Consider the following 22,452-nt stretch of genomic DNA (forward strand, 5'->3'; position numbering starts at 1 on the left):
AGCTTGTTCATTTTAGGAAAATATAGATAACTTGCATGAAATAATGAAGAAAATAATGAGCAGAATCAAGAGAACCTTGTATAGAATAATAACAATTTTTTTTAAGAATAATTTTGAGCAAATAAGTAATTTTGACTATTATAAATACCCACATGAACTACAAAGGACCTATGAAGGAATACATTGCATCCAGAGAAAGAACTAATAAATAGAAGTAGGTAGAGAATGATTTTACACACACACATATACATATTTGTATCTAACGTTAGCCATCCCTAAGGTGGGAGGAGTCCGGAGAGGGAAGGGAAAAAAAGAAAAATAAAGACAATTATACAATTGCTATGCTTGTTATACTTTAAAGGAATAGCAAGTTGTACATAATGGCTTTGCAGTTTCATGTGCAATCTTCTTTTAAAAAATTCTATGTTATGGAAATGCTTGTTTTATTTCATAAATTAAATATGAAATAAATAATAAAGAGAATCTGAGAAAAGACAAAAGCTTCTCTGTTGCTTTTTTTTCCATGCTGTGTTGAGTATATGTGCTGTTCTCAAGATTCTGTATCTGGCCTGGTCTTCTGGACAGAATTCCCTTTTAGCCAAGTCCTGGTCAGCCAAAAGAAAAAAGATGGAAAGAATGAGAACTTTTCAGCAAGAAGTTTCAAAACTAAAGGGTATGAGACATGAGAGTAAGAGCTTCCCTTTTCTTCCATCTGCAGAAAACTATGCCGTTGGAAACTAAAGAAAGATGAAATTTGTGACTCATGCATTGTCTTTTAATGTGGAATTCCAAATTGTGAGTGGAGTGATTTTTCTTTTTTACTGTTTTTATGTGCAGAAATATGCTAGAGGAGATTTTCTTCAGGAAAATCTCCCTAAAATTGTTAAAAAGCAGAGGTTTCATTAGATTTGTATAATAAATGCACCCAGACCTCTCTCTCCCATCCTTCCATAGAGAGTGAGGAATTTCTGTTGCTTCAGTGTTAGGGGAAGGGAGTGATTTACAATTTGGAATTTGGGCTCTTAGCTTAGAGCCACTTTTCACAATGACATTATGCCTGATTCCTAGATCCAGATAAGAAGTTTGGGGAGTCTCACTTCTTTGTGAAAAGTGCTTATGAAAACACATCAGCTTCCCTAAATTTTCAGCCTTGGTCCTGTCATAAAACCTGTTGACCTGAAAACTTGGTTAAAGAAAAGGCAACAGGCTAAATGCATACATTTTATGATTTAATTAATTAATTGATCAATTCCCTATTAAAGAAAACGGTAACATAATGCATTATGGAGCCAGAAATGTTCTGGCTACCCAGTGCAGAAATCTTCTGGCTTATATACATTTTGCCGTGAGAAAGGAACTCTCCTAGTTGAACAAATCATAAATTTAGCAAGACAAGACAATTAACAAAGTAATGTCGGTTGGGCCTTGTGATTCCAGGCTGTGTAAACATATGTCTTGGTGACAAGGAAGGAAATCCCACCACTAGTGAGTGGCAGGCTTCCTGCCCTAAACAGATAACTGATGTAGGAAAGGGTAAACAAAGTTCAATAGAAATTATGATCTAAGATATCTATATTTTCTTTACCAATAATATGCTATAACATAGTATATGTCTATAGATAAAAAGATATAAAGGAAAGTCGCATTATTCAAGATAGTTTCTTAGGTTAAAGTCTCCTAAGGAATGTAGAGTCAGCCTTGGCTGGCTTTGTTGACACAGGAAGAGGCACCGTCTGAGTTTGCTTCAGAGAGAACAAAGAGATTATTAAACATTATCAAACCTTATCAGTTTGGTGACAGGGGAAGTCATAGGAATGTGTAGAGACCTGAAGTCAGAGTGATCAAGAAGTTGGCATAGAGGAACCAAGGTCCCTCCATCTTATCACCACCCTTTAACCTACACTCTAATTAATAGAGAGCCAATTAATAAGTCCTGATACCTAAGACCTTAGTACAGAGTGCTGTTGATACAATTTGCCATTGGAATGAATAAATGAATCATTTTTTAAAAGTGCTGACTATATGCAGAGCATTGTGCTAAGTGCCAGGGATACAAATAGAAAAGAAAAACAGTCCCTATTTTCAAGAGGCTCTCATTTTAATGGAGATTTAGGCAAGTTCCATAGTCCATAGGAGGCTGTGGAGCCAATTTTCTGGCGAATTATGATGGCATGCGTTGAAAAAGTTTTAGAAAGACTTGGAGTGCATGAAGTCATTTTGTAACTAGTTCTGGTCTAATTACATGGCAAATAGGAACCTTTTTGTATTGGTTACAGATGCAAAACCTGAGTTGGGGAATGGGGGGTGGGCAATGATTCAAAAGGTATCATGTAACGCGTCTTTTCTTGGTTTGATCCCTTCTCTCTGGTTGATTTCTTCCTGGTTGAAAGAAGAGAGAAAATACTGTCAAGGGAAGAGGCCTCAAATCCTTTTTACATGAAGGTGATGAGGCTGCATGAATAGGGGTCTCATTCATTTGCATTGGCTTTTGTTCTTTAATTATAGGTGAAGGGCATTACTCTGGAGCTTACAACCTTGTGAGTTTGAAAAGGTCAGAAGAGTGAGCCATATGAGGTCTAGGAATCTGGGACTTCAATCCGTTCTGAGTTTTGGATCATTAATGACCCAGGAACAAGATGAACTTTCAGGACCCATCCCTACAGGAGCAGAGATAAAACCTTATTTGGCTATAATGCCACATTTGGAAATCAATACTATGTAGAAACTGTGTTAAGTTTGACCCCATTCTCATCAGACAGGTGGTATAGAGGAGAGTGTGCTCCTGAGATGTGGGGGAAAATGTTTGTACTTGGGTTCCTGTTATACCTTTGAAGGAACTACACCTTTTTGCAAGCTAATTGATATTAATTGGTTAAAGGGAACTGGAGTGCTAGTTATTGCTTTCTACTAGTGGGGGCAAACCTAGAATGGGGGTTTGAGCTGATTGCCTTAGAGAAGAGATCCCTTCAACCTTTTCATAGTGCCCCGAAAACCCTGATGGAGAGATATGATTGACGTTGCTTTGTGAGAGTAAGGTCATAGAGATTTTTGCTAAAAGAAGATGATAATTCTAGTTTATTAAGAGAAAGTTTGAGAAATTTGCTTATACGATATAGAAATTACTTAGATGAGAAATTACCTACTAATTGTACAATCTATGGAAAATAACTGGACAGATAGGAAATTGATTGGCATACACCATTTTCTTAATGTTTCATCCACTCTCTATGTAATATTGGAAGATGGGACAAAATAATGAAACAGCACGCTAGCTTTACATCTTTGTATATAATGAGTTCATCAGTTTCTGTAAGACTTTGATGTTAGACATAAAAGATCTCATTACCAGACCTAGAATCTGTCCATTTCAGTCCATCAAGGAAAAAGATGGCCCTGAAGCCTGCTGAGGAAAGGACCTACTGGAACCTCAGACTGTTAGAAATGCTGTTCAACCTTGCATACACAGATTCCAGTTTAAAAGGCTTTTTTCCCCTAGGGGTTTATAGGTAGCATATTAAGCCATCCATGCTAACTGTAATCAACACCTTTCTGCTTTTGAGTGAACAAACTTATATTCATTTCCTGTATGTAAGCCCAGCATGTGATTATTTTATTAATTTGTTATGATTGATGCTTGTATCAGAATGTGTTAAACTGGGAAGAAAAGAAATGAGCTGAAAGTTTGTAGGGAATACTTTGTATGCATGGAATGGCTGCAGAAGATGGATCTTTTCAATGACTGTCATGTATTATGCAACAACCATAAACCGAATGGTAATACTTTTAGCCTGAGAAACAACACTTTAAGTTTTTTTTTTTTTCACACAAAAGGTCTGAATTTATTTTCCAAGTGGTAGGCATCAAGTATCTGTAGAAAGGAGACAAAACCTAGTAAAATTGGGAAACAAAATGATTCCCTTAAGAATGGGTTTGGAACAGGTCAGGAATCATTCTCTCTGAGCTACACAGGTCAAAGAGTTTAGATTAACCCCCTGCCCCCATGCTTCCTCACCACCCACTTTCCATGGAAACAAAAGACCACTGTCTTTCCCCCTCTCCTTACCTGTCCCCCCCAAAATATTTAAAGTCAAAGTTTAAAAAGAGTAAAAAGGAACTAATCCAGATGGGTTGGGAAGGATCTCTCCCTTGATCCTGAGGGTCAGACATGAAGCCATCAGCAGCCTTGAGGGTAGGGCTCTCCCCAAGGTCAGCCACCAGGTTTGATTCATCATTTTAGCTTCCTTCAGAGACCTGCACAGAGTAGGCACTCAGGAAATTTAATGAAGTGGATAGAGTGGGTGAGCGTGAAGGATGATGTTTCCCCTAAGAGGGAGTGGGAGGGGACCTGGCTTCTCTCTGTCCTCCAGAGAAAGGGAGCCTCTTATACCCCACAGGTGTAAACCAAATAAATAATCTTTTGAATTGCCAAATACAGTAGAATAGGTGGGCCTGGAAGAAGGGAAGGTCCATGGTAGACAAAATGACAGGGTTTCCTAGGCTGGTGGGCTTGGAGTAGGGCTCTTAAGGCACCTCGGGAGGCTAGCCTCAGTCTGAGGTCCTCATAGCAGGGCCAACTTGCCCTGAGTACAGGCTTCCTCTGTGTGTGTGTAGGGGGAGGTGGAGGAAAAGGAAAGTCTGGGGAGGTCCACATGGCTTCATTGTTTCCAGAAGGGTTACTGTAGGGGGAGGGAAGTGGTCCTCAGGGAGAACGCTGCCAAGTTTGTCTCTTGGGAAGCCCAGGCTGCTTGCTTCTTCCTTTAGCCACTGGGCAAAGGGAATGGGACAAGGGCGGCTCTCAGGATGTGGTAGTTCCCTCATTCCCCTCAGGCCTGGAACCAGCTTCCTTGTCTGAGGTGCTTATCTCCGTCTGCCCTTCTGCTCCTTGGAGTGCCAGATCGCCCATGTTCCCCGTCAGCTTCCTCACACTCACTGCCGCCGAGTCATCCTGGATGTCAGGGACGGCATTCCTACGGCCCGTTCTGTCACAGGAGATGAAGTCTGTGTACGAGGATTCAACCTCCATCACGCCTCTAACATTGCTGAGCAGGGCTGGCTTAGTTCTCTTCTCTTCCCATCACGTCTTCAGATTTTCAGCTCCTGACCAACCACTACAAACAGTCCCCGCAGGTGCTTGGAGATCCGTCTCCGCTGAGCCTAAACCCCTCCTCCTCCAGGCCGGCCGCACTAGCTTAGTCCGACCGACGGGGAGAGGGCACTCGGGTCGGCGGGGGGCGCCCCTTGGGCAGAGCCTGGAACCGACTCCCACCCCTGTGCTTCTCAGGCGCCCGGCGGCTCTGGGGCCTCCTCCGCCTCCCACTTTAAGTTTTAAATAGTGTAACTTGCAATGCAAAGCCTCTTGGGATAATCTGAGTTTGAATTCAGGTAAAAGTGTTTATGCTGCTGAGGGGTCAGCCAGGAAGATGTATGTTCCTGGGGTAATTGGAAGGAAAACCTTATGAAGATAATGGCCAAAACCTCTTAATAATAATAGTTAGCATTTATATAATACCCATGATGTGCCAGGGACTGGGCTAAGTGCTTTATAAATATTATCTCCTTTGATCCTCACAACAACCCTGGGAGGTAAGTGCTATTATTATCCTCATTTTACAGTCAAGGAAAGTGAGGCAGACATTATTTAAGGGTGACACAGCTAGTAAGTGTAAGAGGCTGGATTTGAACTCAGGTCTTCCTAACTCTAGGCCCAGGGCTCTATCCATTGTACCAGCTAACTGCTTAGGTTGTTGCTGTGTTAGTCCTTTGTTGATGAAGAAGACCATGCCATCAGAGAAATGATGACATGACTTGCACTTGACTTTGTTTTGAGGGAGGGAGACCTAAGTGAGTTCCTGAAAAGACCTTGGCCTAAAGGGACCAAGGTCTCCCATTGCATCCTGAGTCATCTTCAGTCATCCTGAGGAATATTTGGTCACTGGATTCAGATGATTCCAGAGGAGAAGTGAGGCTGGTGACCTTGCACAGTCCTCTTTCACTCAAAACAAACTGCTTAGGCAGAATCTATATGGAGATAGCTTACATTAGATTGATTCATTTGAAAAAGGCCCATGATCCCTTGGATCTCCTGAGTTCAAAACAGTGCTCCTTAATTTTTAAATATCTTTCGCTTGACTGCTTAGACAATTTGCAGTCTGTTATTGAAACTGTAAAATTTAATCAGTATATTCCTTGCAGTTTTAAGTGTGAGGTATATTTTTCTGGTGGCAATCTGGATTTGAAGGAGAAATACTTTGTTGTTTGTATTCTAAAGTTTTAGGTAGGTGTTTTTTAAAAGTTATTATAAATTTTAGTATATATTCAGATATTTAAGAAAATCTTTCATATTCTCTTGGGAGAATTCTTATTCTTAGATTATCTGTGTACCCTGTTTTCCAGGTTGGTCGTTTTTGTGTGGTATAATGCCCATAGGTGTGGGGAGCACCTCACACCTTCTACCCTAGGCTTGTAGATACTAACTCTCTAGGTTGGCTTCTTTACTCCAACCTGTTCTTGCACTTGCAGATTTAGTTTCCCAAAGAAGTTCCACCGCCATGTGGTTACATTTTAAATTCTTTTGAGGTCCTGGGGTCCTAGGTTCCTGCTGTGGGGAAAGGCAATCCCCGTCTTTACTCTTTTAGCTTTTGAGGCTCTGCTGACTCATTTCCATTTATACCAACCAGCCACTCACAATATTAACTTAGAAGAAAGGCAAAAGAAATAAAAACAGCACAAATAGTCACTCAGTAAAGCAAATGCACAAATGTGAAAATATATCACAATCCACATATAAATCTGGGTCATATTCTCCCACCAATATGCACATTTCTATAAATCTAGCGGGGAAGCACATGGGGGAGAAAAACCCATGTGCTTGGAATAATTTATAACTCTAGACTCTTAAGTTTTGATGTCATTGGACCATTCAGGAAATCAATACCATATAAGGCTGATTCTCTACTGTTTGTCTGACAGCTGGGCAAATCTTCCCTACTCAAAGGGATGAGGTATTTATAGACCCCCCCTTATCTTGAATCATCCTGAAAGGAGAGTTAGAAAAGTATTTCCTTTTATTCATCTAGCAGTTCCTTTTAAGCCAGAGAACTGAAAAGTTCATTAGATTAGCTATCTCTGGGCAAACCCAGTTAGTCATTTTGCCATTATATCATATTGTTCAGTTACACAGCGGCAGACAGATATCACAGCAAAATGTCTCCAGTTGACTCTGGTCAAGGCAAACTATCCTGTTCTGATTATTTGTTCTTTGTTCTCAAAGAGGATCAATGGCATCATGAAAGTGATGTCAGACTAATACAAAGAATTCAGAGAAATATAAGGAAGGTATGTCCTAACTGATGCAGAGTGAAGGAAGCAGAGCCAGGAGAATATTATATACTTAATATTTACAATGATGGAATAGAAGATAACACTAAAAGATAACAGAATTTAGAGCATCTGTAATGATCAAAATTGGTTTCATATTATTAATTAAGAAGTGAGTGCAGTGCAAAAAGAAAAACCAAGCATAATGATTATTGAGAGATAAAAGAACAGATAAACTTTAGAAAAAGCACCTCTATGGCCTAGACTTTGTGGTGATTGGGGATTGAAGAAAGGGTGGGAGCAAGTTCTAGAACTGGTTTGGGGCAACAGCACTCATAGCAGATGAAATGGGAAAAGTGATAAGGATCAGGTGTGGTCAATGTCAGATCTTAGGAAACCAAGCAAGAGGCTCAGTGACTTGAATTGGTGCCCAGAGATGAGAAATTTAGTAAAGTTAAAGGTGAAATCTTTTCTCCTTTCAGCCGAATTTTAAAGTGTCCTGTACCAGTTTTAAGAATCTGAAATCTCCAGGAAACTAAAGTGGTTTGGTGAGGCATAAAGTCTAGGACTGGATTCTTTTTTTTTTTTTTTTTTTTTTTACAAATACTATTAGGGGTAACCTGCAAACTCAAATGGAAAAAGAAAACAAACTCAGCAGCACCAGCAGAATGGTAAGTGAATTGGAATAAAGACTCAGAGAATCTGAATAAGAATATAGGTTCTTCATTTACTTTCTGTATGATTTCAAATTGGTATTTCCCTTCTTTGGGCCTTTTTTTGGTTGTTTTTGTTTAGTCATTTCTGACCCTTTATGACCCAATTTGAAATTTTCTTGGCAAAGATACTGGACTACTTTGCCGTTTCCTTCTCCAGGTCATTTTACAGATGAGGAAACTGAAGCAAACAGGGTGAAGTGACTTGCCCAGGGCCACACAGCTAGTAAGTGTCTGAGCCAGATTTGAACTGGCAAAGATGAGTCTTCCTGACTCAGGCTCTGTACTCTATCCACTCTGCCACCTACCTGCCCTCTCTGGGCCTCAGTTTCCTCATTTGTAAAATGACTGTATGCCCATCCTTTCCAGATGTACATCCTATGATTCTGTGATCATGTAAATAATAGTTCTAAAATTTGTTCCCAAGATAAGCCTTGGGAGATTATTTGGGAGATTATTCTAGCCTTTGAAAGTGATCATTGCTGAGTACTCTTTTTTGCCCCTGTTAGAGGCAAACCTCTGTGCTGTAAACCCTCAACCACATCTACTTTCATTTCTAGGTCAGACTCTGAGGCTGTTTTCCATTAATTCTAGCAGCTTCTTGGCTTGTCCTTTATAATCTGTGTTAACTACAGTCACATCAGTAGCAGAGAAGTATCTCTCTTCCAAACTATTTTACATTTAACTCTTTTGCATATGTTTGTATGAACTTTATATTTATGTTATATGTAAATATACATATACATACATATATATGTGTATACACACACACATACACACACATTTATATGTACTTGTCCTCTTCATTGGAGTATAGGCTCCTTTTTTTATTTTTTTATTTTTTATTTTTAATGTTCTACAACCACTACCATAAAACTTAGATTTTTTCCCCCTTATTTAACCCCCAACATCCCCCTCCTTCCCCAAGACGGCGTACAATTCTATATAGGATCTACACATACATTCCTATTGAATACATTTTCACTATAGTCATGCTGTGTAGATGAACTAAAATAAATGGGAGAAATCATATAACAAATCAAAACATAATACACACACACACACAAAAATGATCTGCTACAGTCTGCGATTGAATTCCATAGTTCTTTCTCTGAATGTGGAAGGCATTTTGCCTTAGAAGACCTTTGGGAAATTTTTTTTTTACGTCCTTGTATTGCTATAAAGATCCAAGTCTACCAGAAAAAACTCTCGCACACTGTGGTCGTTGCTGTGCACAAAGTTCTCCTGGTTCTGCTTCTTTTGCTCAGCATCAGAACATATAAGTCTTTCCAGGCTATAGGCTCCTTTTGAATGGAGATTCTTTCACTCTTTATACTTGTATTCCCATGACCTAGGAGAATGCTTGGCGTATAGTAGGCCTTTAATAAATGTTTGCTGATTGACTGATTGATTGATTGTTGACCCCAAAGGGTCAGTTCTGCTGTTCTGGAGTCTCAGAATTACACAGCTTCTCAATTCAGGCCATTGGTTGGGACTGAAAGAACAAGGCTGGAAAGAATTTCCTAACTTCTAGTAGGAGGAGAAAGAAACTTAATCTTATTTTTCCAAACCCAAGCTCTAAATGGGAGGTGGTGGGTATAGGGAGTGGGGTTGGCAGAAGCACTATTTCTCAGTTCTTTGAACGCTTATTTACTCTTACCCTTCACTCATGTCCCCGTGAAGAAGCTTCTGATGACAGAAGAACTCTTCAAAGGAATGGTGAAGGAGGAAGGGTCAGGGAAAGGGGCAAGGGTCAGATCCAGGACAGAGGAGACTCAGTTAAACCCCAGCATGCCAGAGTTTCCAGTCAGTGTTGTGCATCACCCACAGGGAACTTCCCAGTTATAATCTGAGCATCTCTGGTCAGAAAGTGTTGAGAGAAGATGAGAGGCAGATGAGACAGAGAGGAGAGGGAGAAAGGATATGGAAGAGAGAGGGGAAAAGAGTTGTGGGGGTTGGGGTTATTTTTTGTTGTAATCCTAGCTCCTTTGCCTTCCAGAATAACATATTCCAAGTCCTCTACTCCTTTAACATGGAAGCTACTAGATCTTGTGTGGTCCTGACTGTAACTTTGTGATATTTGAATTGTTTCTTTCTAACTGTTTCTAATATTTCCTCCTTGATCTGGGAGCTCTGTTATTTGGTTGTTATTTTGGGATCTCTTCCAGGAGGTAATTGGTAGATTCTTTGAATTTTATGTTACACTCTAGTTCTAAGATATTGGGGCAGTTTTCCTTGATAATTTTTTGAAATATGATGGCTCAAATTTTGTTTTTATTATGACTCTCAGGTAATCCAAATAATTCTTAAATTATCTTTCCTTAATCTGTTTTTGGGTCAGTCATTTTTCCACTTAGATATTTCATATTTTTTTCTATTTTTTTCATTATTTTGACTTTGTTTTCACTTCTAATTTTATAATTATAATTTTCAAGGAATTATTTTCTTTGATTAACTTTTCCACATCTTTTTTCCTTGATCAATTCTCTTTGTTTGTTTTAGAAATTGGCAAATTATAACTTATGGGCCAAATCTGGGTCACTGGCTTTTTATATAGTCTATGAGTTAAGAATGATTTTTATATTTTTAAACACAAAATTAAATAAAGTTGATTTTAAAATGTAAAAGGCAATTCTCAATTCATAGACCATACAAAAATAGGCTGGTTCAAACCCCCTTTTCTCTAAGATTATTGAAACTCCTATTAATTTGCCTGCTTTTAGAAAGAAGATTTGCTAAGGATAAGTGATATAAAACACCCCTTCTCTGCTTGCTCCCCTTTCTCCCTTCACCTGCCTTAGTCTGTGATACATTCTGCTACAATGTATTGTAGCAGGAAAAGTGGGCTCAAGCTTAGAAAGCACATGCGGTAAAGTTATGGGTAATTCAAAGCTCTCAGTTTCTAAAAGTCATCTCCCATTCATGGCATGCTTAAGCAATTCCCCTTAGATATGGCTGTAGGTGGGTTCTTTTGTCCTTGTTTTTGTTTGGCTGGATTCTTTGTGAAGCTTTGAATCTATATCTGTAGTAGAAGCAGGTAGATGCTACAGTAGATAGAATACTAGATTTGGAGACATTTACTAGCTGTGTGTCATAACCTCTGTTTGCTTCTGTTTTCTCATCTGTAAAGTGATGGTGATAGCATCTGCCTCTCAGGATTATTGTGAGCATCAAATGAGATCATTGTAAAGTGCTTAGTGCATAATAAGTGCTATTTAAATGTTACTTTATTATTATTATTATTTAGTCTATCCTTGGCTCCCAGTACAGACAATGCTGTGAAATGAACTGACCAAAGAATGTTACTAGGACATTGATGGGAAGATGGGAAGTCCAATATCTTCTAGACCCTTCAAAGTTTATGGGAAGCTTTGGGCTCCTCTGGCCAAAGTAGGGGAGAAGAAGGGGGAAGGAGATTTAAACCACGTTAAATACAAAGGTCTCTTCTTCTTTCCAGGCTCGTCTTTGTCAGGGATTTTATTGGAATCACATTTACTTCAATCCTATCAGTCTCCCTTCTCAATTTGCTTGATAACTTATAAAATGATCTCAAGGATATGACCAAGTTTCCTCAAGTCTATCCAAAACTTCTTCCTGTTCTATGTCACCCCAGTTCTAAGTACTTTTCCCATCTAAAGCCTATGACTGATTGATTGATTGTAACTAAAGCCTATGATTGCTATTAATTGCTTGTTTTCACCTGAATTAGACATCAGAGCATGTTATTATTTACTTTAAATGGGATGGGATGACTTGATTAAGTGAATCAACTAGCACCACCCTTTACATGATTAAATGGAATTGGCTTTTAGTCTTTATCACATTGTTTTCCAAATGCTCATAAACTGTCTCTTTGTTAATCTGTTATAGAATTATACCAAATATGTAAGTAAAGCTAAGCAGCGGTTGTATCCCTAATCCAATATTTTTTCCCCTTCTTTTTTGAGCAGTGCAAATTTGCTCATTTTATCTCCTGAAGTCATTCTCCATTACTCCATCCCTCCTCTTTATTTATGAGCAGGGGCTATGAGATTATATGTCTAAATTCTTTTAATACTCTAGAATTTATCTCTACTTATAGACTTGAATTCATTATAGCGACGAGGTACTTTTTTAACTTGGACTACAACTCTCTCTTAACATTGTTTATACCTTTCCAATTTGGAGACAAGCAATTAGGTTTATAGGATCTCAGGTATTTAGAGGTAGAAGGGGCCAGTTACTATCTGTTTATCCCCATCATTTTATAGGTGTCAAGAGAGGTTAAATAACTTCTTCAGGGTCACATAGGAAGTTGATCCGATATACCTTTAGTGATATGAGCTGTTATTGTTATTCATGCTAATTATACATGATTTTCAATGCCTCAGTAAATGGAAAAACATTTTATTAAGCATCTATGATGTGCTGAGCATTGTGCTAGGTACTGGAAATATAAAGATAAACTGAGACAGTCTCTGACTTCAAGGGTCTTACATTCTAAAAGCAGGAGACAACACATAAGGAGTCATAGAAATGTTGAGTAGAACAGGATAATCCATTTAAAATGCCTTTTTCAGAAACTGCTGATATTGATTTTCTTACTCTTTCCAAAGCAAGGGATGGAAAGTTGTAGGGTAGGGGTGTTTAGTGAGAGAGAGGAGGGAGGGAGGACAAAATGTCTCAGGAGGTTCTGCTTGGTGGATAGAAATGAAGCATGTTCTGGACGAGCAGCTAGAGTGAGCCTTCTCCTTGAGTTTACATTCACCCAACAGCCAATTAACCTCAGTCCCAGTGTAAACAAAGTTCCTGGCTTTTCTACCTCCTATGTCCATGACCTCAGACAAGTCTTCTTCTTCCTCCAGGACTGATTCCTTATTATTCGTCTGTGTTTCAAGAACACATAAATGGTTCCAATTAGTGTTCCTTTTTTTTTTTTTTTTTTTTACAAATCCAAACCAGTTATTACATCTCTCCTCTCCTTTCCTCCTTTCCCTTCCTCTCCTCTCCCGTCCTCTCCCCTCCCCTCCCCAATTCTCCTCTCCTCTCCTCCCCTCTCTCTCCTTTTCTTTAAAGTTCTCAAGTATGCATGAACAACAGTATAGCATAGTGGGTAGGCACTGAACTTCTGAGTCAGGAAGACCCTGATTGAAGTCCTGCCTCTCACACATACTGTCATTCTGGGCAAGTCACTCAATCTGTCAGTGCCTCCAGGCAATTTCACAACAGGTGTAGATATACATTGTTAGAGGGAATTCCAGGAAATGTAGACTGGCATATATAGCTGGATGAAGAAGTTATGAAGGAGAATAAATTGTAAGAAGGGAAAAAGAAGGATATAAACATTTATATAGTGTTGTTAAAGAAAAACCCCTGTGAACTGTTAAATGGAAGAAACCACAGGTCCAAAACTAGAGTGATCACAGTTTACATAGATTATAAATGCATTTATTGCTTGAGAAGAAGCAGCTTTCAAGCTGCAACAGTGAGTCAGTGCTCTTGCTTGTTGAAAGGGTAGTTGGATGGAATGAAGCATTTATACTTTTTAAACAAAGGAAGGGGAAAAGGCAGGAATTTGGGCAGATCCTAGGCAGGAAGTCCCATTCCCAAGGGGGGGATCTAGGAAACAGGGGGAATGAGGAATTCTAGGTGCCAGATCTGTGGCTCTTTGATCCACAAATCAGAAGGCATTCTTAGTGATAAGTAGTCTACCATTCAAGTCTTGAGCACAGACAACAAGATTAGGGGATGTCTCCAAAAACTATTAAACAGGATGTGTCCAAGAGTCTCATAACCAATAGCCAGGAGAGTCTCTGAAGATAAGGATGTCTCTTGTAGGTCTGCTTCACAGCTTCATTGGTTTTAGAGTTGCTTATTTTCTGCATGTACACCTGGATTTACTTTTGGTCATCACAGAGGATTCTTGGTATGTCAAGCCACTCTGTATCTTAGCTAATACAGCCAATCCTCATACAGCCTTTCTCTGTTGCCTGGATCACTGGGGATTCAAACATATCAAGGTATCCATTTTCACAATGTCTACTACATACCAGGCATTGTGCTAGTCTATGTCTTTGCATATATCTATGTCTACCTCTATACCTACACCTACATTTAGAGCTGTCTATATCTACTTCTCTTTCTAAGTCTATATTTACTGTATCTATGTCTACATTTACTTCCATGTCTTTGTAGCTGTCTCTGTCTTTATCTACATCTCTATCTCAATCATTATAATCTATATTTATATAATCTATTCTTATATATCTATATAACTGTATTTATCTCCAACACCATTGCTATGGTTATACATAGATATAGCTAGATACAATATGTCCCAAAAATCTTTGCGTAGTTTTAAGCTTTAATAGCTTCAGAAGTGGTGCAGCTAGATGGAGCAGTGGATAGAGTGCCAGACCTACAGTCAGCAATACCCATCTTCCTTTCAGTTCATATCTGGCCTCAGACACAAACTATATGATCTTGGACAAGACATTTGACCTTGCTTGTCTCAGTTTTCTCATCTGTAAAATGAGTTGGAGAAGGAAATGACAAACCACTCCAGTATCTTTGCCAAGAAAACCCCAACTGGGGTCATGAAATGTCAGACATGAATGAACAACAAACTTCAGAAATATAAATGCTACTGACTTATTATAAAAATCATTTGAAAGTTTATTTACATTTCATTTACAGTTAGTTTTATTAATTTTGATAATAACCTTTAAATTTGAATTTTCACAAGATGGAGTACTTTGTCATTATGAATTACATGTTCAACCATTTCTGGATGACAGTTTATCAGACAAGTGGCTAGGTAAAGGAACTCTTCTTGCTTGGCTACCTTGATCACCTGATTTATCTTCATTAGGCTTTTTTTCTAGAATCACATTAAAACTGTCTTGTATACATCAAACCTCATTCTTTGGATGATCTGAAGATTAGAATTACAAATGTAATCTTTTTTGTAACTGAGCAGTAGCTAATAAAAGTTTTACAAAGTTCGAAAATCTGCAAGAGCAATGTATCACACAAAGTTATGCTGAATTTTAAAAAGAAATATATAAATATTTTTAAATTTACATAATTAATCTTTAAAGTTTTTATGAATGTAACAGGACATACACTATATGTAGCATTACAAACAAGTGGTATCTATATTGCTGAAGTTATTAAAGCATAAAACTGTACTAAGACTTTTGGTACACCCTTTAAAATGCAAGACTTGATGATTTGTTTGAAAGAATTGATTAGTATCAGAGATGTAAATTTACTCACCAAAGTTCAGGAATACTTTTGCATAATTGTTAGATGGGACTGAAAAATGAATTTCATGATTTAGTGAGTGCAATGAACAATACACTTCCTTGATCTACATATCTTTGTGAAGGATCTTTTTTATCTGACAGACATCAACCAAGTATGGAAATAAACTGAACTTAGAATAGACTTTCGATTTGCTGTATTACAAAGTGTTAAAACAAGACTTTTTTCTTTTGATTATAACAAGCATTTTTTTCTCTCTCCCATTCTCCCTTTGAACAGTTCAAAAAATAGAAATAGAACTCTCATCACATATGCACAGTTTAATGAAATAAATTCCAGCACTGGCCATGTCCAAAAATGTATGTCTCATTTCACATTTTAAATCGATTGCTTCTTTAACAGGATGTGCATAGCATGCTTCGTCTTTGGTCTCTGAAATGAAATTAAAAAAGATTTCTAAAAATAATGAAGCAGCACCTTGGTTTACCCTGTTGTTCCTTCCCCTCCCCCATGGGATGTTGAGGGAGGTGAGTAGGTGGGTTTTGCACCTGGTTTTCTTTGGGGGACCCTGCACCCCAGTTTCAGGATCTCTTTGTTCTGGGGGTCTGTGCACCTGGTTTACTGCCTAGATGTAAGCCTTCTCTCTGTCCCTAACCCTTTCTTCCCCTCCTTGAGGGATTTGCATTTTCTAGTCAGTTAAGTCTCAAAGGTAAAAGAGACAACCAACTACAGCTCCTCTCCAGCCAACCCTGGAAGGCTCTGGGTCCAGTGGTTGGAGACCATGGGCCTTGGCACACCTTCCAAAGCCCTGTCTGGAAGGGTAAGTCCAATTCCCTCATTTTTCTCATCGCTAGGGAACTGGGAAAACTGCAGGTGCTCCCTTCCCTCTGTACCCCAATACTCCCTGTCCCCACACCCATGCCTACAGGATTTCCCTTCTCTCCTGGCCTGCTGGCCACCAGATCCTTGCAGCTGGACTCAGCAGGACTTCCCTGAGAGTTCCCCCTCGGTTAGCAAAAATGTGAATTTATGGATAATAATATTTTCTTTTAAAGTGCTCAGTATTGGGCCTTAGAAGTTAAAATGTTGCCACTAGTGATTATGAATCCAGATTTGATTTGCATTTTCTTATTGTATAATTTTGTATTACCTATGTTAGAAAAGCAATTTCCCTTATAATCTAGATGTTATTAGGTATGATAATGTTTAATATAAAATTTTGGAATAATCTCTTTGTTCTCTCTGAAGCAAACTCAGAGAATGCCTCTTCCTATGTCAGCAAAAGCCAGCCAAAGCTGACTCTGCATTCCTTGGAGACCTTTAACCTATGACATATCTTGAATAATGGGTCTTTCCTTTGTATCTTATTATCTATAGACACATACTATGTTATGGCGTATTAATGGTAAAGAAAATATAAACATCTTAGGTCATAATTTCTATTGAACATTGTTTGCCCCTTCCTGTGTCAGTTATCTGTGGTGGGATTTCCTTCCTTGTCACCAAGACATATGTTTACCCAGCTTGGAATCCCAACATTTGATTGACATTGCTTTGTTAATTGTCTTGTCTTACTAAATTTATGATTTGTTCAACTGGGAGAGTTCCTTTCTCACGGCAAAATGTACATAAGCCAGAAGATTTCTGCACTGGGTAGCCAGAACATTTCTGGCTCCATAATGCATTATGTAACTGTTTTCTTTATGGGGAATTGATCAATTAATTAATTAAATCATAAAATGTATGCATTTAGCCATGTTGCCTTTTCTTCAACAAGTTTTCAGGTCAACAGGTAATTATCAGATTATGAGATTCTTAACTACCAGAATTTTGGAATCATCTACTCATAAAATCTAATCAAGCCTGAGTAGTCTTCTATGTAGTAGAGTTCCTTCTGAGAGAAATTTTAAAGGCCTGGTACACTTATCGTGATAAGGCCAGTTTGATTGCGTATGTTCTTGCCTTAAGAAAAAAAAAACTGAACTCCCTCCCCAAGATAAAACACCTTTTGGTATTTAGGAATTTGTGATTACTGAGAGTTTTGGTCTTATGGCATTTTGGGGATTTGTGATACTTAAAAAGATATTTTGCACCAACTTGATTTCCATAAATCCCAGTCTTCAAGGTTTCCAACTAATTTACTTCATGAAAATTTAGTCCTTATCCCTTTTAGCTTTGGGATGAATTGTGAGCTTTTTTCGAAAGGGAAATACTTTTTACAAAGAATTGCTTTTCTAAATCTCTTTGTGTGATTCTAAAGGCCTGCTAAATTCTATTTGCAAGCTAATTTGTTTCAATTGCTTGATACGGATAACAATTATATTCAAACCGACTGTGAGTTTTCTAAATTTCCCTCCTAGGTTTGTTGTGTCCTTAAATAGGTGCTTTCAGAGAAACAATCATTGGTTCATGCTTCAGGTATCCTGAGAAAGCCCACTCTTGTGAATGTCAGACTAAAAGGTTCAATGCCCCACTCTAAATTTTTAAGGGGTGAACATAAAAGTGAAAAGTTAGAATCTTAACATATTCTGGAAGTTTTGTTATTGATCATTAAGGGATTTTGAAACTTATTAAGGAGTTTTGAAACACCTCCTTACAACCCTAGTCACTCTCTTATCCCACTTCCTTCCCTTGAGTCAAGAGAGTGAGTGAAGGAGGATGGGCCAAGAAAAAGAAGTCAGTCAGTCACTGTCTGCACTTGGTAAAATAGCCCATCCTTATAATTTTTATATGATCTGGAAATGCAACTGATGTCATCTGAAGTTTATTGTTTGTGTTTACAGCTAAAACAATTTGGTTCTCACTTATGAAAGTTTTCAGTTTGCCAGTTACAGTTTTAATGCTAAAACCTAAAGCTGGTACACTGTGTACATATGTGTAGAAAGGAAAAAGTACAGCCCCAACAACTCTAAGGAATTTGCTTGATGTTGCTAAAGTTCCTAAAGAAGAAACTTATTTTGGTAAGAATTTGAAAATACATACAAATGATCTCTAGTAATCGGCTTTTGCATCGGGACTAATTTAAAATTTGAGATGTGAGTCCTGGTAAATTTTTGATTAGTGGAACTTGCCATCTGAGGTAAAAGCTTTTGGGACTATAATGAACTATGTTTTGAGTTATCTGATAGATCATAAAAATCTATCAATAGTCAATCTACCATCTGAGAGAAATGCCACAAGCTACTCAGAGACCATTATAGGTGGAGATCTTCCTCTGGAACAAGTGAGAGGACAATTCTAGTCTTTTCCTAGGATGGGATCCTCTTGGCTCAGTTTTCCTATTGCATTTCTTTGAAAAGAAATGTTTCCCATCTGAGTATTTCTGAGTCTGACTATGAGGTGGAATTGATACTACATGTTTGCAGAACTGTGATGTTCTATCTAGTCATGTCCTTGCTTTTCCTTTTTATGGCAAATTTCTGTCATCAAGGCAAGGGGTCAGTCTAAATGGGTAGTTATTCTATAGTCTAGTTGGGTAAATTAGTACTTCTTCATAGCCATGTGAAGAATTAAATCCCTGCATTAGAACAATCTTTCTGAACGATATGGAAATAATTAGACAAAGGGAAAAGAAGTTTGTGAAAAGAAGGTACAGACACAATGTTGAATCATTATCCCATAGACTTAAGGCTGGGATATATCTGAGCTACTACGTTAAAGTGTGTGTTTAAGCTCTGGGCTATTCAGTCTAAGATTATATTCCTTTTTATATCCTTAAACAACTTAATAAATAGGTATTTGGCCTAGTCATCTGCCTATTATTAGATATATGTACATATGAAATAAGGTCTTTAATAATTGTGTATTAGTACAACAGATTGAGGGACCTAGCTGTTATTCTATTAATTACTGAAACTAGATCAAAAACATCTTCAGTTTGAGGAAAAGCGTTTCAGTGCAATTTTCTTAGAGGGAGGTAATATGGAATATTTTTGTATTAATGGAAAAGTCAACTTCATTCAAAGTTTGTTACCATTGTAGAAATAATACCTGTTTATATTGTGTGTTCTGTGGTACAAACATGTTTTATTATAAGCATCTTCCTGATACGCACTGTTTTGGAACTGATTACTTATAGATTCTCCTAAGTCTTTCATGATAACTGGAGTTAAAGTCAGTCTCTTATAAGTAAATTCATCTGTATAACTATTAAGCTCAAGTGTGGAAAGGTTCTACCTGCAAAGTGTTGTTACTTATATTTACATGTGTAGAGTTTCTTGGATGTAAGACATCCACTCCAGCCTGATATCTCCCCCTACCTCCTCCTGGGGGTCATGGTTTCTCTCCCTTCTTTCCCCTCATTGTGACCCTGTTATTGGTCATTTTACTTGCTCTTATACTTAGTTTGTGCTTGTTTAACCTCCTGGTTCGATTTGTGTCTTCTCACCCACAGCAACTTTTAGGGTACCAACCCCTGCCCTTGATGTCACCAAGTGGCTTGCCTCTCTCCACCCTGGACTCAGTTGGCACTGCATTCTGCATCCTAGGCTGATCACCTCCCCCCAACCTATTCTGGCCCCTGAAGTGGACTCTTCACCCCGTTCAGCAGGAAGCAGCTACTGAAGACAACGACTTTCCCCCCTTTTCACCCGAAAGAGTTCTAGTACCTAGCTGTTGAGTGGGGAAATGATGTGGATAGAAACAGTGCCCTAAGAGTTAAAATAATATTGATCGACTTTGTGAAGACCTTGGTGCCCTACAGTCTCCCCTTATCACATCTTCCCCTTATCCTGGACCATAAGATTTCCTGTCTCCATCCCTCATCCTGAGGAGAATATAAAATTCCCCATCCCTACCCCTCATCCTGGGAAATGGGATTTCCTTATTTTGTGAGATTCATAGTCCTCACCCTATGCCTTTATCTTGCAAGACTTACCCTAAATCTCTAACCCCTATAAGGAAAGCCTAAAATCATCCTATATAAGCCTGGTCCTTTTCCTACATCATTGCCTTTGTTTAGCTCCTTGCTAAATCTCAGACCCACTGTTTTTGTGTCAATAAAGCTCCCAATGGTTACAGAAAAGGTCTAAGTGAATTCACTCACATTTTGAACCAGCTCTTTCATCTCTCTCTCTTCAACTGTACCACCTAGCTATCCCCAATAGAAGATCAGGACTAGATAAATAGATTTGAGAGTCATTTATATAGATATGCTGATTGGAGTCATAGGAGATGAGGAGATTATCAAGCAAAGATGGGAGAAGAGAAGAAGGTTGGGGACAGAGCCTTGGAGTTACCCACAGTGCACTGTTAATGTATTTTTGCTTAATTTGAAAATCTTTCCCATCCATTAATAGGCTCATGTGACCTGCTTAAATCACATGGAAGCCAAAGTCACATGTAGTGGGAGAAGCTTGCTGAATTGGTGGAATAGGAAAGATGGAACAGAGCTGGGAGGACGTTGGTGAGAGAAGTTAGAGCAGAGGGAGAGAGGACACAGGCAGGCACAGCTAGTATTGTGAGTGTTTGCTTGTAGGAAGGCCCCAGTGTGGGGTGGGGGGTGGGGCGAAGGCTTGGGAATGGCGTTGTCCCCTGCAGTGCTAATGTGTATTGACTTCTTGGTTACTATGATGGATTTGGGTTTCTGGTATTGGGATTTGTCTTCCTGGTGTCTGAATAAATGTTTTTCTTCTGCCTTCTATATGGAAAGTCTATTATATTTTGTGATTCAGAACTATACTGGCATATTCATGGGCACCATCAATGCTGTGAATGTTGTCTTGGTGAAACACACAGGTAGCAGCTGAGACCTGGATTGAGGACCCAGCAAAGGAGATTGAGGGGTGGTCAGATAGGCAGGAGGAGAGCCAGGAGAGAGCAATGTCTCAAACATAAAGAGAAGAGTATCTAGGAGATGGTGAAAGTGTCAAAGGTTTCAGAACCTATATTTGTTCACAGTGCTCCGTGGCTCTCTAGAACTTACTAAGTTACATACCAGTTTCACACCAGAAACTTCCCTCTCTCCCCGTTCTCTGCCCCCAGATTCTTTAAAGTGTGCCTTAGAACAATCTTGTGACAGAAATGGCACTAGTATTGTAACCCACATTTTATAGATGATAAAACAGGTTGAGGGAAGTCAAGAGACTTGAGAATCTTCCAGAATTAGGCCAGTAGTAAGTGTGTGAGAATTGGAGAGGAGAAAGGAAGGGAAGAAAGAAGAGATAAGAGGGAGAAGGAGAAAGGGATGGACCAGATTAGGAGTCCCATGAGGATTTCTATATTTATTATATAATTTTTGGAGGGGAAAGCAGAAACAGAGATAGGATGTACCTGGCTTTCTAGTCTCTTCCACCTCTTTGGATCTCATTTCCTCAATTATAAAATGAGGGCATTGGAATAGATGACCTCTGAGTTCCCTTCCGCTTCTAAATCTATGATCTTCTTATTATTGGTGTTGTCATGGAATGGGAAGATAGACTTGTCTACTCAGAGGGTACCTCCACCTTTGAGGTCTTATATTTTGAGAAATTCCCAAGGCTTTAGTGGATATTTCATATATATTTCTCTTTCTGTGTGTTTTGTGGGTCCTCATTCTAACAAAGGTCTCATTCTTATTCTAAGCCAGTCTCACTGTTGCCTCAGGTCCTGTGAATGTAAATAGTTTGGTTTGGTATTGGGGGAAGATAATTAGAATTCTAATGTCAAGAGACCTACATTCAAATTTTACAACAGACATTTTTAAGCTTTTTTGATTCTGGGCAAGACAGTTGCAGAACATCAATTTGCTCATCTGTGAAATAATTCTGGTATTACTTACTTTTAAGGACTGTTGTGAGTATTTTGCAAGCAGACTCCAAAACTGTAGACATGTGAGTGGCTGCTGCTTTTGTACTTTAATTTGAATTATTATGCAATTCATAGCTAAGGTGAAATGTAGAATATTGGTAGGCCTGCAAATTGCCTTGGATTCCTATGTTTATGACACAATATCCCTTTCATGTTAGCCTAAGAGATGTGACTCATGCACATTTGCCCAATTAGGTTAATTCTGAGCCCCCATTCCATAGCAAACATAGCAAAGCGTTTACACGTACTATCTCATTTGATTCTCAGAACAGCCCTGGGAAGAGATGCTATCATTATTCCCATTTTACACATGAGAAACAGGGGAGAGAGGTTAAGTGACTTGCCCAGGGTCTCATCACTAGTAAAGAGTCTGAGGCATGATTTGAACTCA

At 38.7% G+C, this 22,452-nt stretch overlaps 1 long non-coding RNA gene and 1 pseudogene across 1 annotated transcript; one reads left to right on the plus strand and one right to left on the minus strand.

Annotated features, from left to right (window-relative positions):
• Window positions 1-3,808: 3,808 nt before the first annotated feature.
• On the minus strand, window positions 3,809-5,312 carry LOC140528977 (cAMP-dependent protein kinase inhibitor gamma pseudogene; annotated as a pseudogene).
• Window positions 5,313-16,460: 11,148 nt separating this feature from the next.
• Window positions 16,461-20,914, plus strand: LOC140528978 (uncharacterized). The gene is made up of 2 exons (XR_011975379.1): window positions 16,461-17,067; window positions 19,669-20,914. It is a non-coding gene; the product is annotated as an uncharacterized lncRNA (long non-coding RNA).
• Window positions 20,915-22,452: the final 1,538 nt, after the last annotated feature.

The sequence above is a fragment of the Notamacropus eugenii genome, chromosome 2, assembly GCF_028372415.1.
Source record: "Notamacropus eugenii isolate mMacEug1 chromosome 2, mMacEug1.pri_v2, whole genome shotgun sequence".
NCBI lineage: Eukaryota > Metazoa > Chordata > Mammalia > Diprotodontia > Macropodidae > Notamacropus > Notamacropus eugenii.